The 18205-nt window shown below is 35.2% G+C and overlaps 1 pseudogene; it reads right to left on the reverse strand.

The window, feature by feature from the left end:
* The window catches only part of LOC105471324 (26S proteasome regulatory subunit 4 pseudogene), a 382968-nt pseudogene that overhangs the window by 297916 nt on the left and 66847 nt on the right, over positions 1 to 18205 (reverse strand).

Here is an 18205-nt window from a genome sequence, read left to right on the forward strand (position 1 = left end):
AGAACACATGGACACAGGGAAGGGAACAACACATCCTGGGGCCTGTTGGGGGATAGGGTCGGGGGAGGGAGAGCAATAGGAAAAAATAGGTAATGCATGCTGGGCTTAATACCTAGGTGATGGGTTGATAGGTGTAGCAAACCACCATGGCACACATTTACAAATGCAACAACCCTGCACATCCTGTACATGTACCCTGAAACTTAAAATAAAAATTAAAAAAAAAATACAAGCCAGTAATAGAGAGCTGAAAGTATAAAAGTTTATGTTTGCTTTTTATTTTTCCACTTTGGTCTGCAGTGGTTTTATTTTTATCTCCGTTCAAAGCCTGACATTAAGAAAAACTATTTTCCCCTTCTCAGCTTCACTTTATCAAAAATCAAAATCTTCAAATATATAAGTAAAAAGAATATATAATACATTTTCATTTACCCATCAGCAACATTCAGCAGGGGTCAACTTATAGCTACTCTTGCTTGTCAATATCCGCTCTTTCCACTACTTCACTCTCCTTATAGGATTACTTTTATGTAAATTCTAGACATCATTTTAGTTCATCTGCAAATATTTCTGTATTTACCTCTAAAGGCATTCTTTAACAATGTATAACCACAATACCATTACCATACTTAAAAACTATTTCTATTTTCTTCAAATGTCTCATGTTACTTTACAATTTGTTTTCATAAGGATCCAAATAAGATCCATACATTAAAGTTGTTTTCATGTCCCTTAAGTCTGTTTTTATCTATAGATTGTTCCTTTATCTCCCACCCCTGCGATACATACCATTTGTACTCTATTTATTAGGCAACCAGACCATTTATCTTACGTAGTTTACAATAAACTAAATTTTACTGATTGCCTTTCTATGGTGTCATTCAACATGCTCGTGTATCTCCTGTAAATATTGCAAATTGGTAGCTAGATCTAAAGGCCGGTCTAATTGGTAGTTATATCCAAAGTTTGATTTTTTTTTTCTGACAGTAATATTTTATAGGTGGTATTATATACTTCTATGAAGTGGCATGTCTGCTTGTCTCTCATTTTTTATGTTAGCAACAATTGATAATAACTGCCTAGATTCATTATTTCATTAGGGGTTGCAAAAATAGTAACATTTCAATTCTGTCAATCTTTCTTCATTCTCTGGTTAAAGGTAGCTCTAAAAAGAATTTTCTCTCATCAACATCTGGTTATTCTTAGACATAATCTATAAAGGAAAAACAGGATAAATGCTTGGTTCTTCTGTTTCATTCAAAACAGTACATTCTTATGGATCCCTAACATCCTTCAAAGGTGTCCAGTGACAACATTACTTTTAAATTAACATTATTAGAAACTGATAGAATTAAGCATATTTGAGGCGTTTTAATCTACTGTCTTTGTTTTTATTATTGATTCTCAAATAGGGTGACTCCTCTGAGTCTCTTTGACACATCCTAATAGTCTTTCAAATCTGCCTTGCTTTTTAGTAAGAGAAGTTGATTTTCCAGGCTCATCTTGTACAATATTCAACCCCAAAGTCAGAATTAGATACTTTTTGCAGTGAACTTCAACTCCTTTGAGGGGAAATGTCTACAGAGCACAATCTGAGTATTACATTTCCTCTTCATATTGGGTTTTATGTTGTTTCTATATACTTATAAGTGATTAGAACTAGGAAACTATTGTTTTTCTTTTTGTTGGGAAAATGATTCATGACTTCATACTGATACTTTAACTTCAAACTCGTATTATTGGGTTTTCATTTATTTTCTTCTACTATGCTATTATATCTTCTTTACTCCATGGAACAAATTCCATTTTCAATAATGTCAACAAGCTTACTAACTTGGTTGATCTTAAAATATGTAGACACCTGTCTCACAATAACAATTCAATTGCCAAAAATGTAATTTTAAACACCTCAATGTATGTTTTTGCATGGGTTTTATTTTTGTCCTTAGGATATCTCACAAAGGTTGTATAGTCAAATATCTGTGTTTGAGTAAATGATATAATTCATCTCTGTGTGATTATAATGCCAACTTAATATATTTATATTTACATTTCACCTCTTTTACCAAAGTTTTATGGGTATTGATGTTTTAAAATTAAATTTTAAATTTAATTTTAAATAATGATATAATTATGTAAAATATTAAATGTTACCAGGGTCAAACCTAAAATAGGTATATTCAAATAAAATGTAGCTTTTGTTTCTATAACCTTTTCCCCATTGCATCTCTCCTCCAGAAGCAATTGTTTGCTATTATAGTTTTGTTTTGCTTTTAATTTTTGGTTCATGTTTTCATTTTTTAAAGACAAGTCAATACTTACAGTATATTAAAAATTATCACAAATTACATCATTTGCAGTTCCTCCCATCGAAGGTGAAAAAATCTGTATCTTTACCTCTTTAAATGAAGCTGGCATTGTGGGATTTTTGATCAACAGAATGCAGCAGAAGTAACACTGTGGTATTTCTAAGTCTTTGCCTCAGAGGACCTTGCAGCTTTTGCTTTTATTAGAACCTGAGGCAACAATGAAAAACCGTGTGGAGAGAGATCCAGCTGTCCCATGTCTTCTAGGCATTCCAGCTGGGGCTCATCCATGTGAGTGAATCCAGGATGCTGAGTATCAATAGCCATAGGACTCTGCACAGACAAGAACGGGAGACAAACCACCCAGTCAACCCACAATCACATTAAATTAATAAATCATTGTTTTAAGACACGAAATTTGGACGTGTTTATGTTTTATGAAGCAATGTATGTATAAACCTCAATATATTATACTCATTTAACTTCATAATTTTTAAAAAAATTTTACTATTGTCCGAATATTACTTTATAACAATATATAGAAATATGCATCATTCTTTTATAAAGCTGCACAATACGTCATCATGAGCTTCCCACACTAGGAAACTTTCCTTTACTGATGGCACTTGGGTCTGTTTCCATTCTTTCACTAGTACAATAATGCTTCAGAGAAGAGAGTTGTGCATATGTCTTTTTTACATTTTTTAACATGGCTATTTTGATGAAGAATAAAATAGAACTTACAGAAATAAGACACAAACTAATTAAAATTAAAAACTGATATAACTTAAGTAAACATTTTTGAAGACAGACTGGTAAATTGAGATATAAATCTGTAAAATTATCTAGAATGCAGCAAAGAGCCAAAAAAAAAAAAAAAAAAGGAAAAAAGGAAAAGAAGAAAGAAAGGACAAAAAATAGGTTAAAAAGTGACACTGGTGATGGGAGTTAAAGAAGGAGATAAGAATCAGGGGGAAAACAGTATTTGAAGAGTTTATGCCTGAAAATATTTAAAACTGATGAAAGATAGAAATTATAGGAGTTAGTTACACAAATACTTGCAGTTAAATTAAAAGAAGTCCTTACTAGGTACGTTATAATAAAATTGTAGACACCAAAAACAAAGAAGATCTTTAAAAAGGCTGAAAGAAAAGAAAGATTACCTACAAAAGAACCAAATTTATCCTGACAGCTGCTTTGCCAATAGCAATACTGGAAGCTAGAAGCAAAGTGAATAATATATTCAAAGGGATGGCAAAAAATAACTGTCAAGCTAAAACTGTACACCCAGAAAAAACTGTCCTTCCAAAGTGAAGGCAAAATAAAAATATTTTCAAGTAAAAAAGAAATCCTGAGAAATTTTACCACCAACAGACTCTCATGAATAAAGTCTAAAAAAATGTACTTTAAGAAAAGAGAAAATGATCCAGAGAAAAGGTGTAATGTAAAGGGGCAATAGCAAGCAAAAAATTAGTGTAAACATGTAAGTAAATATGTCAATACGAATGTGTTTAAAAATAATAGTAACAAAATTTGTAAGATTATAAAAATAAAATCATACTAAAATAGCAGAGAAAAATACAATGATATTTGTGAAATTGCTTATTTGAGTTAAAGCCTTCTAAGCTACTTGTTTTGATAAAAAGAAGGGTAAAGATATTGACTAGTTTTAGAATTAACTGTGCATATTAAAAAGAGTAATAACTAAAAGCATAAAATAAAATATGTAGTATGAAAATAGAATGCATAAGTTTCAAATAGCTAGAAAAATAGGCATCAAAGCAATTATTTAATCTCAAATAATAAAGAGGAAAAATGAAACAGAAAATGTAGTACAAATATAGTCCAAAGAAGGTATGATAAAATTAAGAAGCCTAAATAATTCAAATGAATTAAGCCTGCAAATTAAAAGAAAACCATATTCCAAAAAAATAAATAAATTTCTGCCTCTATGTTGCTTAAAAAAAGACACACATACATTATAAAAAGAGAAAAAGCTAAAAACTAAAGACTGAGAAATTATCTAAGAGGTGAATACTAACCAAAGTGAAGCTATTGTTGTTTCTAGATAAATTAAAACTAGGGCAAAAGGCATTAATGAAGAATGCAATTTACTAAAATGATGTATTAAAATCTTTTGGCACAAAATAATATTGCTTCAAGATCCACAATGAGACAGTTGAAAGAAGTATGTAGCGAAATTGATAAATTCACCACCATAATGAATCTCACTAATTAGTACATCAATCAAATAAAAAAAAGATTGGCTAAGACAGAAAAGATTTGAACCACAAAATTAACAAGCATGATCAATGGACTTCTATAGAATCATGTATACAACATTAAAAAATATATTCTTCTGCATAACGGGAAATTTTTATATACTTTAAGTTCTGGGATACATGGGCAGAACATGCAGGTTTGTTACATAGGTATATATGTGCAATGGTGGTTTGCTGCACCCATTAACCCATCATCTACATTAGGTATTTCTCCTAATGCTATCCCTTCCCTAGCCCTCCAACCCCTGACAGGCCCCGGTGTAAGATGTTCCCCTCTCTGTGTCCATGTGTACTTGTTCAGCTCCCACTTATGAGTGAGAACATGCAGTGTTTGGCTTTCTGTCCCTGTGTTAGTTTGCTGAGAATGATGATTTCCAGCTTCATCTATGTCCTTGCAAAGGACATCAACTCATCCATTTTTATGGCTGCCTCATGTTCCATGGTGTATATGTGCCACATTTTCTTTATCCAGTCTATCATTGATAGGCAATTGGGTTGGTTTCAAGTCTTTGCTATTGTGAGTACTGCTGCAATAAACATATGTGTGCATGTGTCTTTATAGTAGAATGGTTTATAATCCTTTGGGTATATAACCAGTAAGGGTATTGCTGGGTCAAATTATATTTCTAGTTCTAGATCCTTGAGTAATTGCCACACTGTCTTCCACAATAGTTGAACTAATTTGCACTCCAACCAACAGTGTAAAAGTGTTCCTATTTCTCCACATCCTATCCAGCATCTGTGGTTTCCTGACTTTTTAATGATCACCATTCTAAATGGCATGAGATGGCATTTCATTGTGGTTTCAATTTCCATTTCTCTAATGACCAGTGATGATGAGCTTTTTTAAAATATGTTTATTGGCCACATAAATGTCTTCTTTTGAAAAAAGTCTGTTCATATCCTCTGCCAACTTTTTGATGGGGTTATTTGTTTTCTTCTTGTAAATTTGTTTAAGTTCCTTGTAGATTCTGGATATTAGCCCTTTGTCAGATGGATAGATTGCAAAAATTTTCTCCCATTCTGTAGGTTGCCCATTCATGCTGATGATAGTTTCTTTTGCTGTGCAGAAGCTCTTTAGTTTAGTTACATCCCATTTGTCAATTTTGGCTTTTGTTGCCATTGCTTTTGGTGTTTTAGTCATGAAGTCTTTGCCCATGCCTATGTCCTGAATGGTAGTGCCTAGGTTTTCTTCTAGGGTTTTTATGCTTTTAGATCTTATGTTTAAGTCTTTAATCCATCTTGAGTTAATTTATGTATAAGGTGTAAGAAAGGGGTTCAGTTTCAGTTTTCTGCATATGGCTAGCCAGTTTTTCCAACACCATGTATTAAATATGGAATCCTTTCCCCATTGCTTGTTTTTGCCAAGTTTGTCAAAGATCAGATGGTTGTAGATGTGTGGCATTATTTCTGAGACCTCTGTTCTGTTCCATTGGTCTATATATCTGTTTGGGTACAAGTACCATGCTGTTTTGGTTACTGTAGCCTGCAGTATAGTTTAAAGTCAGGTAGTGTGATGACTCCAGTTTTGTTCTTTTTGCTTAGGATTGTCTTAGCGATACGTGCTCTTTTTTGGTTCTATATAAAGTTTAAAGTAGTTTTTTTCTAATTGTGTGAAAAAAGTCAATGGTAGCTTTATGGGGATAGTATTGAATCTATAAATTACTTTGGGCAGTAAGGCCATTTTCACAATATTGATTCTCCTATCCATGAGCATGGAATGTTTTTCCATTTGTTTGTGTCCTCTCTTATTTTCTTGAGCAGTGGTTTGTCGTTCTTCTTGAAGATGTCCTTCCCGTCCCTTGTAAGTTGTATTCTTAGATATTTTGTTATCTTTGTAGCAATTGTGAATGGGAATACACTCATGATTTGGCTCTCTGTTTGTCTATTATTGGTGTACAGGAAAGGTTGTGGTTTTTGCACAATGATTTTGTATCCTGAGACTTTGCTGAACTTGTTTATCAGCTTAAGGATATTTTGGAATAAGACAATGGGGATTTCTAAATATACAATCATGTCATCTGCAAACAGACAATTTGACTTCCTCTCTTCCTATTTGAATACCCTTTATGTCTTTCTCTTGCCTGATTGCCCTGGCCAGAACATCCAATACTATTTTGAATAGGAGTGGTGAGAGAAGGCATCCTTGTCTTGTGCCAGTTTTCAAAGGGAATGCTTCCAGCTTTTGCCCATGCAGCATGATATTGGCTGTGTTTTTCATAAATAGTTCTTATTATTTTGAGATACGTTCCATCAATACCTAGTTATTTAGTGTTTTTAGCATGAAGGGGCATTTCCTGTATTTCCTGAATTTGAATGTTGGCCTGTCTTGCTAGGTTGGGGAAGTTGTTTTCCAACTTGGTTCCATTCTGCCTGTCACTTTCAGGTACACCAATCAAACATAGGTTTGGTCTTTTCACATAGTCCCATATTTCTTGGAGGCTTTGTTTTTTCCTTTTCATTCTTTCTTCTCTAATCTTGTCTTCATGCTTTATTTCATTAAGTTGATCTTCAATTTCTGATATCAAGTGGAAGCACTTGATCAGTTCAGCTATTGATACTTGTGTATGCTTCATGAAGTTCTCATGCTGTGTTTTTCAGCTCTATCAAGTCATTTATATTCTTCTCTAAACTACTTGTTCTACTTAGCAGTTCCTGTAACCTTATATCAAGGTTCTTAGCTTCCTTGCATTGGGTTAGAACATGCCCCTTTAGCTCAGAGAAATTTGTTATTACCCACCTTCTGAAGCCTACTTCTGTCAATTCATCAAACTCATTCTCTGTCCAGTTTTGTTCCCTTGTTGGCAAGGAGTTGCAATTTTTGTAGGAGAAGAGATATTCTGGTTTTTGGAATTTTCAGCCTTACTGTTCTGGTTTTTCCTCATCTTCATGAGATAAATCTACCTTTGGTCTTTAATATTGGTGACCTTCAGATGGGGTTTTTATGTGGACTTCCTTTTTGTTGATGTTGATGCTATTCCTTTCTGTTTGTTAGTTTTCCTTTTAACAGCCAGGCCTCTCTTCTGCAGGTCTGCTGGAGTTTGCTGGTGGTCCACTCCAGACCCTGTTTGCCTGGGTATCACCAGCAGAGGCTACAGAACAGCAAAGATCGCTTCCTGCTCCTTCCTCTGGAAGTTTCATCCCAGAGGGGTTCACACCAGATGCCCGCTGGAGCTCTCCTGTATGAGGTGTCTGTTGACCCTTGCTCAAGGTGTCTCCCAGTCAGGAGGCACCGGGGTCCAGGACCCACTTGAAGAGGCAGTCTGTCCCTTAGCAGAGCTCGAGTGCTGTGCTGAGAGATCTGCTGCTCTCTTCAGAGCCGGCAAGCAGGAACATTTAAGTCTGCTGAAGCTGTGCCCACAGCTGCCCCTTCCCTCAGGTGCTCTGTCTCAGGGAGATGGGAGTTTTATCTATAAGCCCCTGACTGAGATTGCTGCCTTTCTTTCAGAGATGCCCTGCACAGAGAGGAGGAATCTAGAGAAGCAGCCTGTCTCACTTCTGCATAAAGGGAAATTTGTGGAAATTGCCCATATACTAAGCCATGAAACAAATGATATACATACCCACAGCAACAGAATTGAAAAAAAAAATAGGCCATGTTTTCTAAGCACAATGCAACCACTTATAACAACAACAACAACAACAACAACACCCTAGGTTTCCTAACTTACACTTAAAAAAAAAAAAAACACACTTCAAGGAAGAAATTATAATGAAAATTAGAAAGTACCTAAAAGTGAATAAAAATAAAAATGCTGTATACTAAAAATTCATTAGCATAGTTAAACTTGTCTTCTCAGGCTTTTGGCTAAGATCAAGTGTAAAATAAAAATTTAGTTTTCAAGCTTAAATTTGAAAACTTTTACATTTGAAAACTTAAAAAACTAAAAAATGATGAGCTATGCATCCAATTTAAAAAGTCAAAGTAACAGAATAATCTCCAATTCAGGGGAGAAAAGGGATTTTTTTCAAAGAACAGGAATTAATGAAATAGATAAAAACACAAAGGTACAATAGGCTCGATTCAGGACATAGGCATGGGCAAAGACTTCATGTCTAAAACACCAAAAGCAACGGCAGCAAAAGCCAAAATTGACAAATGGGATCTAATTAAACTAAAGAACTTCTGCACAGCAAAAGAAACTACCATCAGAGTGAACAGGCAACCTACAGAATGGGAGAAAATTTTTGCAATCTACTCATCTGACAAAGGGCTAATATCCAGAACCTACAAAGAACTCAAACAAATTTACAAGAAAAAAACAAACAACCCCATCAAAAAGTGGGCAAAGGATATGAACAGACATTTCTCAAAAGAAGACATTCATACAGCCAACAGACACATGAAAAAATGCTCATCATCACTGGCCATCAGAGAAATGCAAATCAAAACCACAATGAGTTACCATCTCATACCAGTTAGAATGGCAATCATTAAAAAGTCAGGAAACAACAGATGCTGGAGAGGATGTGGAGAAATAGGAGCACTTTTACACTGTTGGTGGGATTGTAAACTAGTTCAACCATTATGGAAAACAGTATGGCGATTCCTCAAGGATCTAGAACTAGAAGTACCATATGACCCAGCCATCCCATTACTGGATATATACCCAAAGGATTATAAATCATGCTGCTATAAAGACACATGCACACGTATGTTTATTGCAGCAGTACTCACAATAGCAAAGACTTGGAATCAACCCAAATGTCCATCAGTGACAGACTGGATTAAGAAAATATGGCACATATACACCATGGAATACTATGCAGCCATAAAAAAGGATGAGTTTGTGTCCTTTGTAGGGACATGGATGCAGCTGGAAACCATGATTCTCAGCAAACTATCGCAAGAACAGAAAACCAAACACCGCATGTTCTCACTCATAGGTGGGAACTGAACAATGAGATCACTTGGACTCGGGAAGGGGAACATCACACACCGGGGCCTATCATGGGGAAGGGGTGGGGAGGGGGGAAGGATTGCATTGGGAGTTATACCTGATGTAAATGACGAGTTGATGGGTCCTGACGAGTTGATGGGTGCAGCACAGCAACATGGCACAAGTATACATATGTAACAAACCTGCACATTATGCACATGTACCCTAGAACTTAAAGTATAATAATAATAATAAATAAATAAATTTAAAACAAAAAGTTTGTTCTTTGAAACAAATTATCTCTGGCAAGAAGAACTGGGTGAAAAAAATAATAAAAGGCACAAATAAACAATACTAGAAATTAACAACAAATTAACTAAAGAAACATACAACAGAGATTATAGATGTGTGTGTGTGTGAGTGTGTATATGTATGAAAGAAGCAAGTACTTTTGCCAAAAAATTTTAAATGTTAGATAAAATGGGAAAATTCCTAGAAAAAAATATAACTTACCAAAGCTGAAGAGAAACTGCAAACCAAAATGGTTCATAAACATCAAAGATATGAATCAGGAATTCATGTTTTCACAAATAAAAGATCAGGTCCAGAGAATTTTATTGAATTACCAAGAAACAGTTGTAATTGTATATAAATCTTTCCGGAAAACAGAAGTAGAGGAGATGCACTCGAAGGAATTTTAGGAAGGAGATATAAAATTGATCTCAAAATTAAATATGGAAAATAGGATATTTACTTATGAACATAGATACAGTAGTGTGTGTGTGTGTTACACGCACGCATGTAACCAATGGTGTATTTATTTCAGGAATGAAATGTTAATGTGAGAAAAACAGATTAATTTAAATCACCACTTTAGCAAGTTAAAGATAACAAAGTGGTACAGCATCAAGAGTATATTTAATAACATTATATACTGAAAGTTTGCTAAGAGAATACATTTTATGTGCTCTTAGCACACACACACAAAGGGTAATTATGCAAGGTGATGAATAGGTTAATTTACTTCAATGTAGTGTGGTAATTTCACTGTGTATATGTACATCAAAACATCATGTTGTATGCCTTAAATATATACAAACATAAAGATGACAAGATGATTCATCGAGAAGATGCAGAAAGTGGCCAGCTGCAGTGGTGGTTCACGCCTGTAATCCCAGCACTTTGGGAAGCCAAGGTGGGCGGATCATTGAGGTTGAGACAAGCCTGACCAACATGGCGAAACCTCCTCTACTAAAAGTACAAAAAAATTAGCTTGGCATAGTGGCAGGTGCCTGTAATCCCAGATACTTAGGCTGAGGCAGGTAAATCACTTGAACCCAGGAGACAGCGGTTGCAGTGAGCTGAAATCAAGCCACTGTACTCCAGCCTGGGCAAAAGAGTGAGACTCTGTCTCAAAAAAAAAAAAGAAAAAGGAAAAGAAAAAAGAAAAGATGCAGAAAGAGGGTTCAACACTATTTCACACCTATTTATAATTAAATTAAATTATAATATAATTAAATATAATTTCCCACCTATTTCTACTTAAAAGAAACCTCTTGGTAAACTGATAATAAGAAGAAAATTATTTTCCCTTTTGCAGGTAATCTACCACAGCTTTACAGCAGTCATCAAACTTTCTCTAAATCAGGAAGGAGTAAGGACTCCAGCTGTTATAGCCGCTTTTCAACACTATACCTGAGGCCACAGCCAGAATCGTCAGGATTGAAAAAAAAAAAAAAAGAAGCAAAAGCAGCTAATGGTCTCAGATGTCCACTTAGAAAGCAAACAGAATCCAAGTCATTGGAATTAGTAGTAGAGTTTAGCAGAGTTACAAAACAAAAAAATCAATGTACAAATAGTGATTGCAGTTCTGTCATGGTTATCCTAGTCCATTAGTACTGCTATAACAGAATATCTTAGACTGGATAATTTACAAATAACAGGACTTTATTGCTCACAGTTCTGGAGGCCAGGAAGTCTACCATCAAGTTTTTGGCAGACTTTGTGTCTAGTAAGGGCTTGCTCTCTGGTTCCTTCTTGCTGAGTTCTCGCATGGCAGAACAGAGGAGGGAAGCAGCTAGCTCTCTGAAACCTTTTATAACGGCATAAATCCCACTCATAAGAATGGAGCCCTGATGGCCTAATCACCTCCCAGAAGTCATACTTTCTAATACCATCACTTGGATTATGAGGTTTCAACATATGAATTTTGAAGGGATGCATACATTCAAACCATAGCAATAGGAATACAGAGTTAGAAAATATTCAAACTAATAACAAAATATAACATTCACAGTATATATCTAACAAAAAATGACCTTTACGGAGAAAATGATAAATGTTTTTAAAATATCAAATAAGAAAACGAGATACTATGTTCATAGATAGGAAAATTCAGTATTGTAATGTTAAGTTTTTCAAATTAATTTTAAAAATCAATGTAATTCTAGTTAAATTACAGTAGAGTATGACATTGACAAGAATGACATTGAAAGTAAACAAAAGAAACAGAACTGAGAACCTAAAAATATGTTGGGAAACTTGACATACAACAGAGGTGACACTGTAAATCAGTAGAGGAATTAGAGATAATTTAACAAATGATACTGATGCAACTGATTATCCCCATGGAAAAACAAATTGGATCAAATCTTCCATGACACAAAAGTCAATTCCAGAAGGAATAAAAATTTAAATATGAGATGGCATTTTAAATGTTTCATATGGTTGAATAAAAATGATTATCTGGGGAGTTGAAAATGTGTAAGTTTAGCAATTATAATTCTGCTGTTATGGTCTACAGTAATTGTTGCATATGTGTACCAGGAAATACATAAGATAATGTTTATACCAGTATTGTCTACAAGTATAAAAAATAAAAACATCCTAAATGTTCTTTACCAGGAGTACAGATAAATAAATAATGTGTTAATATGTGTTGCAATATAGCCACAAAAATTAAAAGGAAGGTACATGACCTTTGTGCATCAACATGAAAGAACTCCACAATTCAGGACAGGGGTGACCTGCTGGAGAAGAACTCAGTCAGATAGGGGATGCACAGAGGTTTGAAGGCTAGTTGTGATTTCTCATGGTGAGTAGCATGTAAACAGGGGCTCTGAAAAGTAATTGTGTACCTTCTGTACATGTAATATATTCACTTTTATGTATGAGATGGTTTACAAGTCTAAAATTATAATAATTTTAAAAGAAGAAAAGAATTACAAAGGATATTTACATTATATTTTATATATAATTGGAGGTAGTTTACCAAACCCTCTGTTTTTGTTGTTGTTGTTGTGGTTGCTGCTGGTTTTGCTTTTGTTTTTTGGTTTTCTTGAGACAGAGTCTCGCTCTGTCACCCAGACTGGAGTGCAGTGGCACGATCTTGACTCACTGCAACCTCCACCTCCTGGGTTCAAGGAATTATCCCTGCCATAGCCTCCTGAGAACTGGGATTACCGGCGCCCACGACTATGCCCAGCTAATTTTTGTATTTTTAGTAGAGACTGGTTTAGTAGAGACTAGCCATGTTGGCCTGGCTGGTCTCAAACCCCTGACCTCAGGTGATCCACCTGCCTCGGCCTCCCAAAGTGCTAGGATTACAGGCATGAATGACCGCACCCGGCCACTGAAACCTCTTAAATTCTATGTTAGGAAACTCTGCTAGAAAAACTTTAACCTCCTATATTTTTAGAGCCAGAGATGTAACCAAGCCCTCAAAAACCAAAACTTAGGTCAGGACCAACTCCAGACAGGGAATCAACTTATGCAATCACTGAATCAAGTTCGAGAAAAATCAAGAAAAATTAAAACTAAAAACAATTAGCTCATTTATTTTGCATCGTACAAACCAGAATTCCCAGACATTGGTGATGATAATCCAGTTTTCACTTTCTAGAATTCTTGAGCCCACTGGTAGTGCGAATGCATATTGAGGGTACAGAGGAACATTCAGGAGTGATGCTTCAGTGATCTGCCTAGGGGTAAGGAGCTGTTACAAGCATTACAGTTTGCTGAAACTCACAGTTCCTTTTGGCACTAGGTACTTTGACATATTTAAAGATGAAGCCAGGGCAGTCAGAGATAAGGTCTCTGACTTATCATTGGGTTAAAATATGAAAGATCTGAAGGTATGAAATTATATTAGTAGGTTCAGATCTGCTTTTTGAACAATGACCTTTGCTTTCTCATACCCTAAGTATGAGAAAATATTTGCTAATAATATTAGCTTTAGACCATTTCAGTATTGTATATGTATACCAAAAGTGTCAAACCAAACTAGTATACACACTGAGACAGCTTAGGGTTTTCCATATGGCACATGATGAAAAGAATCAAAAAGAGAGTAATTGGCTTATATTTAAAATATCAATGGAAAAAAATTCCCTGAGAAGCTGAGTTTAGTATATATTTTAATGAATTTGAAGCCTACGAACAAAGGGCCTGATATTTGTCTCCTTACTCTTAAATCTGGAAATGTGATCACTTAGTACAGAATCATAGATAAGATACCTCTGGATGTAAATCTCATTTTTGTAGGAACCCTAGGTATCCAAGGGGAAACATTAAGACAAAAGATTTGCAGGCAAGCAGTAGGGCTCCAGATGAGGGGATAAACACCATTGAAGGGAACAGGTGAAAGGCAGACCTTCTGCAAACCCCCATATTGTGCAGTCATGGCCATGTTGTACATAGTGGGTAGATTTCTATTCTGTGTTTTAACATTTTTAGATGTAGGGTGTGATGCCGTAACTTTTATCTGGTCAGCCATTTTCCTCACTATTTACTCTCCCTCTCTTTCTTCTATGCTCTAATATTGCAAATCCCAAGAAAAATATTTGGCAAGTTGTTCCAAGCTGTTGAAAGAGTTGGCAAAACAAATCTCTAAGAAATTGAAACTTTCTAATCTGATCAAATAAAATGTTGAATATGGCTTACTGTCAAGATGAGTTACAGCCTTTAGAAACTAAAAGAAGAATTCATGAAGAATTGCTGAAAATTTCCTACACAGAACATTGCATTTTATTAACAAGTTTAAAACATAAGCCTAGCAAACCACAGGAGAGATTTTTTTTCTTAATTCAACTTTATTAACTTCCTTTGATTCAAAGCATCAGTATTTATGGGGCAGAAATTTCCAATTGTCTCATAAAAATTGAGGTTTTTTTGTTATATAAGAGAGATTATGCCATGAAGATAGTTTAGTAAAGAACCATTCTTCACACATTTTCATGCAGCATTTCTTTTTACTCAATAGGTATTATATTCACCCAGTAGCATCCCTGGCTTAGAGTTATTGTTTGGGAAAACAAATGGGACTGTTTTCATACTCTGAGAAGATGTGTTTGAGCAGAAATATGCTGAGATGCTTGCAAATTAGAAGGTGGACACCTTGGGTGAACTACAAGGAGAAAACATTCTAATCAAATAAAATAGGGCTTGAGAGAAGGATGAGGAGAATAGAAATTTGTTGAAAGACAGAAAAGGAGAAAGAGAGTGAATGAAGGCCTGAAAAGAGATTTGAACGGACACTTTACCAAAGAAGATATATGGATGATAAAAAAAACCTCAAGAGATGCTCACCATTATTAGTCATCAGGGAAATGCCAATATAAACCACAATGAGTTACTACAATGTATCCACAGAACAGCTAAAAGAAAAAAATTAAATGTTGGTAAGGATGTGGAGCGAGTAGATTTCTTATACACTGCTGGTAGGAATATAAAATGATGCAGTCATTAGCTTTAGACTTTGAAAAATACTCTCAAGTTTATTGTGGAATTAGACACTTGAACTCAGTAATTCCACTCATAGGTATGCACTTAAGAAAAATGGAAACATACATCCATAGAAAGAATTGTACACCTTCAATTGTACAACCTCAGAAGTATTCATAGCAACTTTATTTAGAATGGGAAACAACCCAAATGGCCATGAGAAAGTCAATGAATAATCTGATTCAGACAATGGAACATGACTAATTAATGAAAAAGAATGAACTACTGGTACATGTAAAATCATGGATATATCTCAAAACATTCTGGAAGCCAGATACAAAACAGTAGATACCGCATGATTCCATTTATATGAAACTCTAGAAAATGCAAACTAATCTGTAGAGACATAAAGTAGATCAATGGTTGCCTAGGATTGGGGAAAGGCGTATTGACTGAAAAGGGCATTAGGAAACTTTTGGAGTGATGAAAATATTATGAATCTTGATTGGAGGGGCAGTTACATAAATGTTCACATTTGTTCAAAATCATCCAATGTTATATTTAAAATGGGTGAATTATAGTGAATGTGAATTTTACCTCAGAAAAAAAAAAATTAAACACCTACACAGACAGGGTACCTGAGAAAAATGAAAAACATGGTAAAGGAATTAAAAGACAACAAGTTTTTTAGTCCTAGAAAATATGTCAAAGTTAGTACTAGATATAACAATTGTCATACTGGGCCAGGCGTGGTGGCTTTCGCCTGTAATCCCAGCACTTTGGGAGGCCGAGGTGGGCAGATCACCTGAGGTCAGGAGTTCAAAACCATCCTGGCCAACATGGGGAAATCCCGCCTTTATTAAAAATACAAAAAAATTACCCAGGCATGCTGGTGTGTGCCTGTAATGCCAGCTTCTCAGGAGGCTGAGGTAGGAGAATTGCTTGAGCCCAGGAGGTGGAAGTTGCAGTGAGCCAAGATCACACCACTGCACTACAGCCTGGGCGACAGAGTGAGACTGCCTGGAAAAAAAAAAAAAAAAAAAAAAGTCATTCTGAAAAACTACCTGTTGGGTCCTATGCTCACTACCTGAACCTCAGCATCATGCAACATACCTTTGCAACTGACCCGAATGTGTACCCCCCAATTTAAAAATAAAGGTTGAAAAAGAAGGAACAAAACAAAATCAGGAGAACTATTACAAGTTCAAAAAATTAAGAGAAATACTAACCAAATGCACTTTTTGGATTTGTTTAGATTTTGTTATGTGTGAAAATGGCATCACAGTAATTTTAAAATACACAAACATTTTTAAAAGCTACAAAATATAAAAAATAAAAATTGTCATAGCGTTTTAAGGAAGTAGGGAAGGAAAAGAGGAAGCCAGGCCCTTAGCTGTCAATCAACCTGACAGGTCATTGACCATGCAGGTTTGTATCTGTGGTTGTTCTGATCAACAACTTTATCCATGACTTTGGTTCTTTCTAGTCTAATATTTTATGATTCTGTGTTCAGTGATAATGTTTTAAATGTGTTTATCAAACCTACAGAAAGCATATAGCTAAAAATGATGGCTAGCTAATACTTTGGATGACAGATTTAGGATTCAGATCATTTTGACGTACAAGAACACTGAACTGAAGCAAACCAGATAAATTTTTAAAGGACAAATCTCTTGAATTTAGGTTTAAAAATTCAACTGGGCAGATATTGTTGTGGAATAATCTAGTCTTCTTTTTAAAAAAAAAAAAACACCTTTTTCAGAAGGAGAAAAATTCTTTGAAATAGACTATATGTGTGTTTATGATTCCATCTGTATAAAATTTTAGAAAATAAAAACTAATCTACAGTGACATAAAGAAGATCAGTGGTTTGCTGGGGTCAGAGGTTGAGGATCTATTGACTGAAAAGGGGTATTAGAGAACTTTTGCAGTGATATATATATATATACACACACACACACACACATATACATACACACACATACATACATACACACACATACATACACATACACACATACCTTATTGCAAGGTAAACGAGCCAATTGTCAAATGATTACTAAAAATCCCATTCAATATTAGACTACATGAAGAGAAGTAGAAATCCAGAACATTGTAAAGAATAACCTCACCTTGTTCTATACTAGTCAGGCGACATGTGAAATATTTTGTTCAATTATGAATGGCAGATTATAAGAAGAATACCTAAAAAGGAGACAGATCTGTTGAAAGATTCTCTAAAACATGTCAGAGATTAGAATACCAAAATGAAGAAAGTCATAGCAGTTTCCAAATTTTGAAAGCACTGCAACATACAAGAGAAACAGAGAATGCACTGTGTTAAAGATTGGGATTAACGTATATGAATTACAAAGAGGTAAAAATGAAAAAATTGAGTACATCAATCAGTTCATAAGGGTATGAACTACCTCTTGATGTAGAAGGTAGCCTTTCACTGAAAATAACTGAGCAAAGGATGCATGATCAAATTATAGAGATGTCATATGGGAATCCTACCGTTAGATGAGAAGTGGGAATAGATGTCACTAACTACAGAATTGAAAAGGTGGACTTTGACCCAGTCTTAATGGTGGGAAATATTTGGAAAGGCAAAGAAATAGGACAGGGATGGGGTTGATAGGTTGTTGGGAAAGAAACAGCATATATAATAACACAATGATGTGAAAATTAGCACAAAAAAAGTCAAGTGTGCCTAGCACATAAGAAACCAACCGGACTAAAATGCAGTATGTTAGGGAAGAGCACCCATATTAACCTGGGAACATAAGAAAAGCCTTGTGGCTGGACACAGTGGCTCACGCCTGTAATCCCAACACTGGGAGGCCAAGGCAGGCAGATCACTGGAGGTGAGGAGTTCAAGACCAGCCTGGCCAACAGAGTGAAACCCTGTCCTACTAAAAAATACAAAAAATGGGCCAGACATGGTGGCATGCACTTGTAATTTCAGCTACTCGGGAGGCTGAGGTGAGAGAATTGCTTGAACTTGGGAGTTGGA

Source organism: Macaca nemestrina, chromosome 4, assembly GCF_043159975.1.
Source record: "Macaca nemestrina isolate mMacNem1 chromosome 4, mMacNem.hap1, whole genome shotgun sequence".
NCBI lineage: Eukaryota > Metazoa > Chordata > Mammalia > Primates > Cercopithecidae > Macaca > Macaca nemestrina.